Source organism: Phyllobates terribilis, unplaced genomic scaffold (genome assembly GCF_046119375.1).
Source record: "Phyllobates terribilis strain yellow unplaced genomic scaffold, ASM4611937v1 Scaffold_9__5_contigs__length_417890890, whole genome shotgun sequence".
In the NCBI taxonomy this organism is placed as follows: Eukaryota; Metazoa; Chordata; class Amphibia; order Anura; family Dendrobatidae; genus Phyllobates; species Phyllobates terribilis.
Window position 1 is genome coordinate 179,725,914 of NW_027362769.1, and position 8,275 is coordinate 179,734,188.

An 8,275-nucleotide genomic window follows, 5' to 3' on the forward strand; every position below is an offset into this window, starting at 1 on the left:
ATCCTGTGTGATACTGTCTGCTGAGCCATGTATCTAATCCTCTCCTGTGTGATACTGTCTGCTGAGCCGTGTATCTAATCCTCTCCTGTCTGATACTGACTGCTGAGCTGTGTATCTAATCCTCTCCTGTGTGATACTGTCTGCTGAGCCGTGTATCTAATCCTATCCTGAGTGATACTGTCTGCTGAGCCGTGTATCTAATCCTATCCTGTGTGATACTGTCTGCTGAGCTGTGTATCTAATCCTATCCTGTGTGATACTGTCTGCTGAGCCGTGTATCTAATCCTCTCCTGTGTGATACTGTCTGCTGAGCCGTGTATCTAATCCTCTCCTGTCTGATACTGACTGCTGAGCCGTGTATCTAATCCTATCCTGAGTGATACTGTCTGCTGAGCCGTGTATCTAATCCTATCCTGTGTGATACTGTCTGCTGAGCTGTGTATCTAATCCTATCCTGTGTGATACTGTCTGCTGAGCTGTGTATCTAATCCTATCCTGTGTGATACTGTCTGCTGAGCTGTGTATCTAATCCTATCCTGTGTGATACTGTTTGCTGAGCCGTGTATCTAATCCTATGTGATACTGTCTGCTGAGCCGTGTATCTAATCCTATCCTGTGTGATACTGTCTGCTGAGCTGTGTATCTAATCCTATCCTGTGTTATACTGTCTGCTGAGCCGTGTATCTAATCCTATGTGATACTGTCTGCTGAGCCGTGTATCTAATCCTATGTGATACTGTCTGCTGAGCCGTGTATCTAATCCTATCCTGTGTGATACTGTCTGCTGAGCCGTGTATCTAATCCTCTCCTGTGTTATACTGTCTGCTGAGCCGTGTATCTAATCCCATCATCTGTGATACTGTCTGCTGAGCCGTGTATCTAATCCTATCCTGTGTGATACTGTCTGCTGAGCCGTGTATCTAATCCCATCATGTGTGATACTGTCTGCTGAGCCGTGTATCTAATCCTCTCCTGTGTGATACTGTCTGCTGAGCCGTGTATCTAATCCTATCCCGCGTGATACTGTCTGCAGAGCTGTATCTAATCCTATCCTGTGTGATACTGTCTGCTGAGCCGTGTATCTAATCCTATCCTGTGTGATACTGACTGCTGAGCTGTGTATCTAATCCTCTCCTGTGTGATACTGTCTGCTGAGCCGTGTATCTAATCCTATCCTGTGTGATACTGACTGCTGAGCTGTGTATCTAATCCTATCCTGTGTGATACTGTCTGCTGAGCCGTGTATCTAATCCTATCCTGTGTGATACTGTTTGCTGAGCCATGTATCTAATCCTCTCCTGTGTGATACTGTCTGCTGAGCCGTGTATCTAATCCTCTCCTGTGTGATACTGTCTGCTGAGCTGTGTATCTAATCCTCTCCTGTCTGATACTGTCTGCTGAGCTGTGTATCTAATCCTATCCTGTGTGATACTGACTGCTGAGCTGTGTATCTAATCCTCTCCTGTGTGATACTGTCTGCTGAGCCGTGTATCTAATCCTATCCTGTGTGATACTGTCTGCTGAGCCGTGTATCTAATCCTATCCTGTGTGATACTGTCTGCTGAGCCGTGTATCTAATCCTATCCTGTGTGATACTGTCTGCTGAGCCGTGTATCTAATCCTATCCTGTGTGATACTGTCTGCTGAGCCGTGTATCTAATCCTCTCCTGTGTGATACTGTCTGCTGAGCCGTGTATCTAATCCTCTCCTGTCTGATACTGTCTGCTGAGCTGTGTATCTAATCCTATCCTGTGTGATACTGACTGCTGAGCTGTGTATCTAATCCTCTCCTGTGTGATACTGTCTGCTGAGCCGTGTATCTAATCCTATCCTGTGTGATACTGTCTGCTGAGCCGTGTATCTAATCCTATCCTGTGTGATACTGTCTGCTGAGCCGTGTATCTAATCCTATCCTGTGTGATACTGTCTGCTGAGCTGTGTATCTAATCCTCTCCTGTGTGATACTGTCTGCTGAGCCGTGTATCTAATCCTATCCTGTGTGATACTGTTTGCTGAGCCGAGTATCTAATCCTATCCTGTGTGATACTGTCTGCTGAGCTGTGTATCTAATCCTATCCTGTGTGATACTGTCTGCTGAGCTGTGTATCTAATCCTATCCTGTGTGATACTGTTTGCTGAGCCGTGTATCTAATCCTATGTGATACTGTCTGCTGAGCCGTGTATCTAATCCTATCCTGTGTGATACTGTCTGCTGAGCTGTGTATCTAATCCTATCCTGTGTGATACTGTCTGCTGAGCCGTGTATCTAATCCTATCCTGAGTGATACTGTTTGCTGAGCCGTGTATCTAATCCTATCCTGTGTGATACTGTCTGCTGAGCCGTGTATCTAATCCTATCCTGTGTGATACTGTTTGCTGAGCCGTGTATCTAATCCTATGTGATACTGTCTGCTGAGCCGTGTATCTAATCCTATCCTGTGTGATTCTGTTTGCTGAGCCATGTATCTAATCCTATGCTGTGTGATACTGTCTGCTGAGCCGTGTATCTAATCCTATGTGATACTGTCTGCTGAGCCGTGTATCTAATCCTATCCTGTGTGATACTGTCTGCTGAGCCGTGTATCTAATCCTCTCCTGTGTTATACTGTCTGCTGAGCCGTGTATCTAATCCTCACCTGTGTGATACTGTCTGCTGAGCTGTGTATCTAATCCTATCCTGTGTGATACTGTCTGCTGAGCCGTGTATCTAATCCTATCCTGTGTGATACTGTCTGCTGAGCTGTGTATCTAATCCTATCCTGAGTGATACCGTCTGCTGAGCTGTGTATCTAATCCTATCCTGTGTGATACTGTCTGCTGAGCCCTGTATCTAATCCTCTCCTGTGTGATACTGTCTGCTGAGCCGTGTATCTAATCCTCTCCTGTGTGATACTGTCTGCTGAGCCCTGTATCTAATCCTCTCCCGTGATACTGTCTGCAGAGCTGTATCTAATCCTATTCTGTGTGATACTGACTGTTGAGCTGTGTATCTAATCCTCTCCTGTGTGATACTGTCTGCTGAGCCGTGTATCTAATCCTATCCTGTGTGATACTGTCTGCTGAGCTGTGTATCTAATCCTATCCTGTGTGATACTGTCTGCTGAGCTGTGTATCTAATCCTCTCCTGTGTGATACTGTCTGCTGAGCTGTGTATCTAATCCTATCCTGTGTGATACTGTCTGCTGAGCCGTGTATCTAATCCTATCCTGTGTGATACTGTCTGCTGAGCTGTGTATCTAATCCTATCCTGTGTGATACTGTCTGCTGAGCTGTGTATCTAATCCTATCCTGTGTGATACTGTCTGCTGAGCTGTGTATCTAATCCTATCCTGTGTGATACTGTCTGCTGAGCTGTGTATCTAATCCTCCCCTGTCTGATACTGTCTGCTGAGCTGTGTATCTAATCCTATCCCGTGTGATACTGTCTGCAGAGCTGTATCTAATCCTCTCCTGTGTGATACTGTCTGCTGAGCCGTGTATCTAATCCTATCTTGTGTGATACTGTCTGCTGAGCTGTGTATCTAATCCTATCCTGTGTGATACTGTCTGCTGAGCCGTGTATCTAATCCTATCCCGTGTGATACTGTCTGCAGAGCTGTATCTAATCCTATCCTGTGTGATACTGTCTGCTGAGCCGTGTATCTAATCCTATCTTGTGTGATACTGTCTGCTGAGCTGTGTATCTAATCCTATCCCGTGTGATACTGTCTGCAGAGCTGTATCTAATCCTATCCTGTGTGATACTGTCTGCTGAGCCGTGTATCTAATCCTATCTTGTGTGATACTGTCTGCTGAGCTGTGTATCTAATCCTATCCTGTGTGATACTGTCTGCTGAGCCGTGTATCTAATCCTATCCTGTGTGATACTGTTTGCTGAGCCGTGTATCTAATCCTCTCTGTGTGATACTGTCTGCTGAGCCGTGTATCTAATCCTCTCCTGTGTGATACTGTCTGCTGAGCCGTGTATCTAATCCTATCCTGTGTGATACTGTCTGCTGAGCCGTGTATCTAATCCTCTCCTGTGTGATACTGTCTGCTGAGCCGTGTATCTAATCCTCTCCTGTGTGATACTGTCTGCTGAGCCGTGTATCTAATCCTCTCCTGTGTGATACTGTCTGCTGAGCCGTGTATCTAATCCTCTCCTGTGTGATACTGTCTGCTGAGCTGTGTATCTAATCCTATCCTGTGTGATACTGTCTGCTGAGCTGTGTATCTAATCCTATCCTGTGTGATACTGTCTGCTGAGCTGTGTATCTAATCCTATCCTGTGTGATACTGTTTGCTGAGCCGTGTATCTAATCCTCTCCTGTGTGATACTGTCTGCTGAGCCGTGTATCTAATCCTCTCCTGTGTGATACTGTCTGCTGAGCCGTGTATCTAATCCTCTCCTGTGTGATACTGTCTGCTGAGCCGTGTATCTAATCCTCTCCTGTGTGATACTGTCTGCTGAGCTGTGTATCTAATCCTATCCTGTGTGATACTGTCTGCTGAGCTGTGTATCTAATCCTATCCTGCGTGTTACTGTCTGCTGAGCCGTGTATCTAATCCTCTCCTGTGTGATACTGTCTGCTGAGCCGTGTATCTAATCCTCTCCTGTGTGATACTGTCTGCTGAGCCGTGTATCTAATCCCATCCTGTGTGATACTGTCTGCTGAGCCATGTATCTAATCCTATCCTGTGTGATACTGTCTGCTGAGCTGTGTATCTAATCCTATCCTGCGTGTTACTGTCTGCTGAGCTGTGTATCTAATCTTATCTTGCATCACGTCCTAGGCTGGTGGATTGTGATGACATGCAGCAGCTTGAATGAGGAGTGGGCATGTTGTATTTCACCATGCCCAGTCCATTATTGTCAAGGGCGAGAAGCTGCTGTCAGAGACGTCTAACCTTCCCCTATCTGCATTGAGAATACCTGCTGGGCTGAGCACAGAGTGCATGCTGTGGGGGAGTGGAGAATAGTTGTCAGCTGACAGCTATATACAGTGGATTGGCCACATTCACACCTTCAGTATTTTCCATCAGTATTCATAAGCCAAAATCAGGAGAGGAACAATCAGAGGAAAAAAGGTATAATAGAAACACGTCACCTCTTCTATATTTATCACCCACTCCTGGTTTTGGCTGACAAATACAGAACGTGGCCTCCGGCTGGGGGTATATGGTGTGTGTGATGAACCTGTAGCCGCCATCTTGGTAATGATAAATCATATCCAGGGATGGCCACACTTCAGCAGCCCCCACCCTTGGGACCTTCTGTTAAAACGTCAACTAGATAGTTTCCCCCCATCCAGGCTCCTGTAAGATAAGAAGCCTACTTAACACTTGAATGCTAGGAGCTTCAAAGACTTCGAGAGGAAACACAGCCAGCAGGGGGGGGGGTGCTTCGTCTATCTGTACCTGACCATTTGTCCCATAGGACTAGTTTCTTTGTCTGTCACAAGCATGGAGGCATAAGATATAGAAACATGAATAGTACACGCATGTTGCGTGGGATGGGCCAATAAAAAAATATCACGGCGTCCCGGAGCCATTGCGCACACAAGCCTCCGCGGTAGACGTTTGTACGTGCTCTGGAAGCCAAGATATAGCGCGGAGCCATTCCTGAGGACCGTATGGTATCATAATTGATATCAAAAGGTCGGTTACGGCGGCCCGAATCCATGGGAACCCCTGGGGGTATCATGAGACCATCCCAGAAGAAGTTATTGGGTTCCATAGAATTTGGGCTTCTGATCGAAGTTAGACCTGAGGGTGGAGACTGAGTCAGCTGACCTCACCAGCAGTGGGCGGGACGGGGCAGGTAAGATAGCAGGACAGACAAGAGACAAGTCAGTCTTGACCCAAGAGTGGGGTGCTGAACATCTGAGCACCAGCTGAGGCCACCAAGGGGAGGAGCAGTTTGACCATGCGGTGGTAGGCCTCAGCCTGTAACAAAGAACCGTGCCTGCGACCGCAGAATCCTCTCCCTGCGTCACAAGAAAATCAAGAAACCGGTAACTGATATGCTGTGGTGATTCTGTGTGTTGTATTCCATTGTTGTATAGTTTAGCCTGACCTTATACCTGTGTATATTTAGTTGTATATCGTGTATCTAGTGTATTATTATAATCAATTACCTCAAGTAATTGTGGGCCTGCCTTTTATTCTGCATAACGAACGCACGTCCGTGTGAGCTCGGCTCAAGCCAAAAACGCTACCCAGGGTTGGTTCCTGACCCGATATAGGCCCATTCACGGACTGGGCGTATATCTAAAATAGGGACTGGTGGCAGCATACCAACTGGGGATTGGGGAAGGCTGGTAGTGACGGTCGGAGGTTCAGATATATATATTCCTGGCGCGGCCAAGGAAGATATATATACCGCCCTCACTACAGAGGGCCCCGATACCCAGTAGGTTACAGGACAGTCTCCCTGGCGACCGCTTATCCTAGGTGCAGTTCCTTGACTGACCTGAGGCTAAGAGGGCGCTAGCGAGTTGTGCTGTGTAGTGACGTTACGGTTTAGTGACGTTGAAGGGATAACACACTACCGTGTTCCCTGCGCTGGTTGCAGCTTCCTGGCACTACTTTCTCTAGGTGCAGTACCTTGACTGACCTGAGAGGTAAGGGGGCGCCAGAGAGCTGCACCCACCGGCCGGCTTTCATCACATTCCAGAGAGCTGCACCCACCGGCCGGCTTTCATCACAGTGTGGAATGAAACACTAAAATCGCTCTGACACATTGCAGCATTGGAGGCGATGATTCTCTTTGGCGTCCTGTTGTGATCGGCGGTGCGTTGGATTTTCTGCCGCTGGTTGCATGCGACGCTCCGGCCATAGACTTAGTACAAGTTGTCTGCTTTACTGACCCTAGAGCCCTGACTTTGATGTATGTGCCCACGATGCTGCGGAGGGGCCGGCGGCGGCTTTTACTCTTATGCAAATGAGCGGCGCCATTTCTTTATTTTTTGTTCACCTGCGGACTTTCCTCATAGAGATTAGGTCTACGGGGAAAGCTCGCATGCAAACCCGCCGGAGGAATTGACATGCTGCGGATCTGGAAAGACGCGCCGCATGCCTGTGTCCGCAGGTGATCCGCAGACGCACAGTGGACATGAGATTTGTATAAATCCCATCCTCTATGCTGTAACATCTGGACGCTGCGGATTTGACGCTGCATAACTCGGCAGCGGCTCCGGATCGTGGCCTTAAAGTAATCGCACAACATCAATCACAGACAAGATGAACAAATAGGTTTGGTTCATTTTGTAACATTGTTGCAAGTCAACATTTCAGAGGACAAATGTATAGATAGAAGGAAGTAAAAATCTAATACCATCCGCACGGAGCTGATATTTTATTTGCCATCCGCAGTCATTAATGACTTTTATAAACCCTCATCTGGACAGGAATCCCCGGACCCTGCACCCGACCTCGGAGAGGAGACGTCTTATTCGGGGAGCCTGGTATTTGTGGCCATGTCTGGAAAAGATCTGTATATAAAGCTCAGATGTCTCCACAAATACTCCGGAGGGCGACACACGGACGGCCAAAGTCCCACCACAAAAAGGCAATTAACGCCCCACAGGGGTCATCATTTTTTTTTACCATTTATTTGGAGCTAAAAACCAAGTATGTAATAATAATAATATTAGTAATTAATAATAATACTTATAGTACATTTCCCCTGTAGTGATCTCTGTGAACGGGTTTCAAAATGTGAACTGTGTGACCCCTAAAAATAGCTACGTCACTTCTAGATATAAATCCCCCGAGGGATCTCACATTGTAATCCCTAATGGGCAGTGACTCCGTACCAGGCCGGTCCACAATGGTGCAAGTTCTGGGACCCCCGAGCCCAGCGGACTCTACGCCGTGCCGGAGCAGACTGGTTACGGTCATTGACTCATCCACATCACAATTCGCCTTCGCCGTACCATAATAAAATAAAGTCATCAACAAGGTTTCATTTATTGCAGTTTTTATCTTTATTTCTTTTACCCTGAAGTCCTACATTGTCCTCACAGCAAAGCAGCAGGTTCTTACAAGATTACGTGTCACCGGCTTTCATTGCACTGGTGACTGCGTCGCATTCAACGGCTACAAAAGTGCAAAGAAAAAAAAACAACCTGAAAAGTGGGTCAGTGCCGCAGAGGTGCAAATAAATGTGTGAAGACACCGGCTCCTTCTGAACGATCCTCGGGGAGGATTTATAAAACAGCGACAACGTCAGTGTGTGAGTAACAAGTAACATGGATAATACCGGCGACCAGGAGGCGTAGGAGAAATCCAGTGG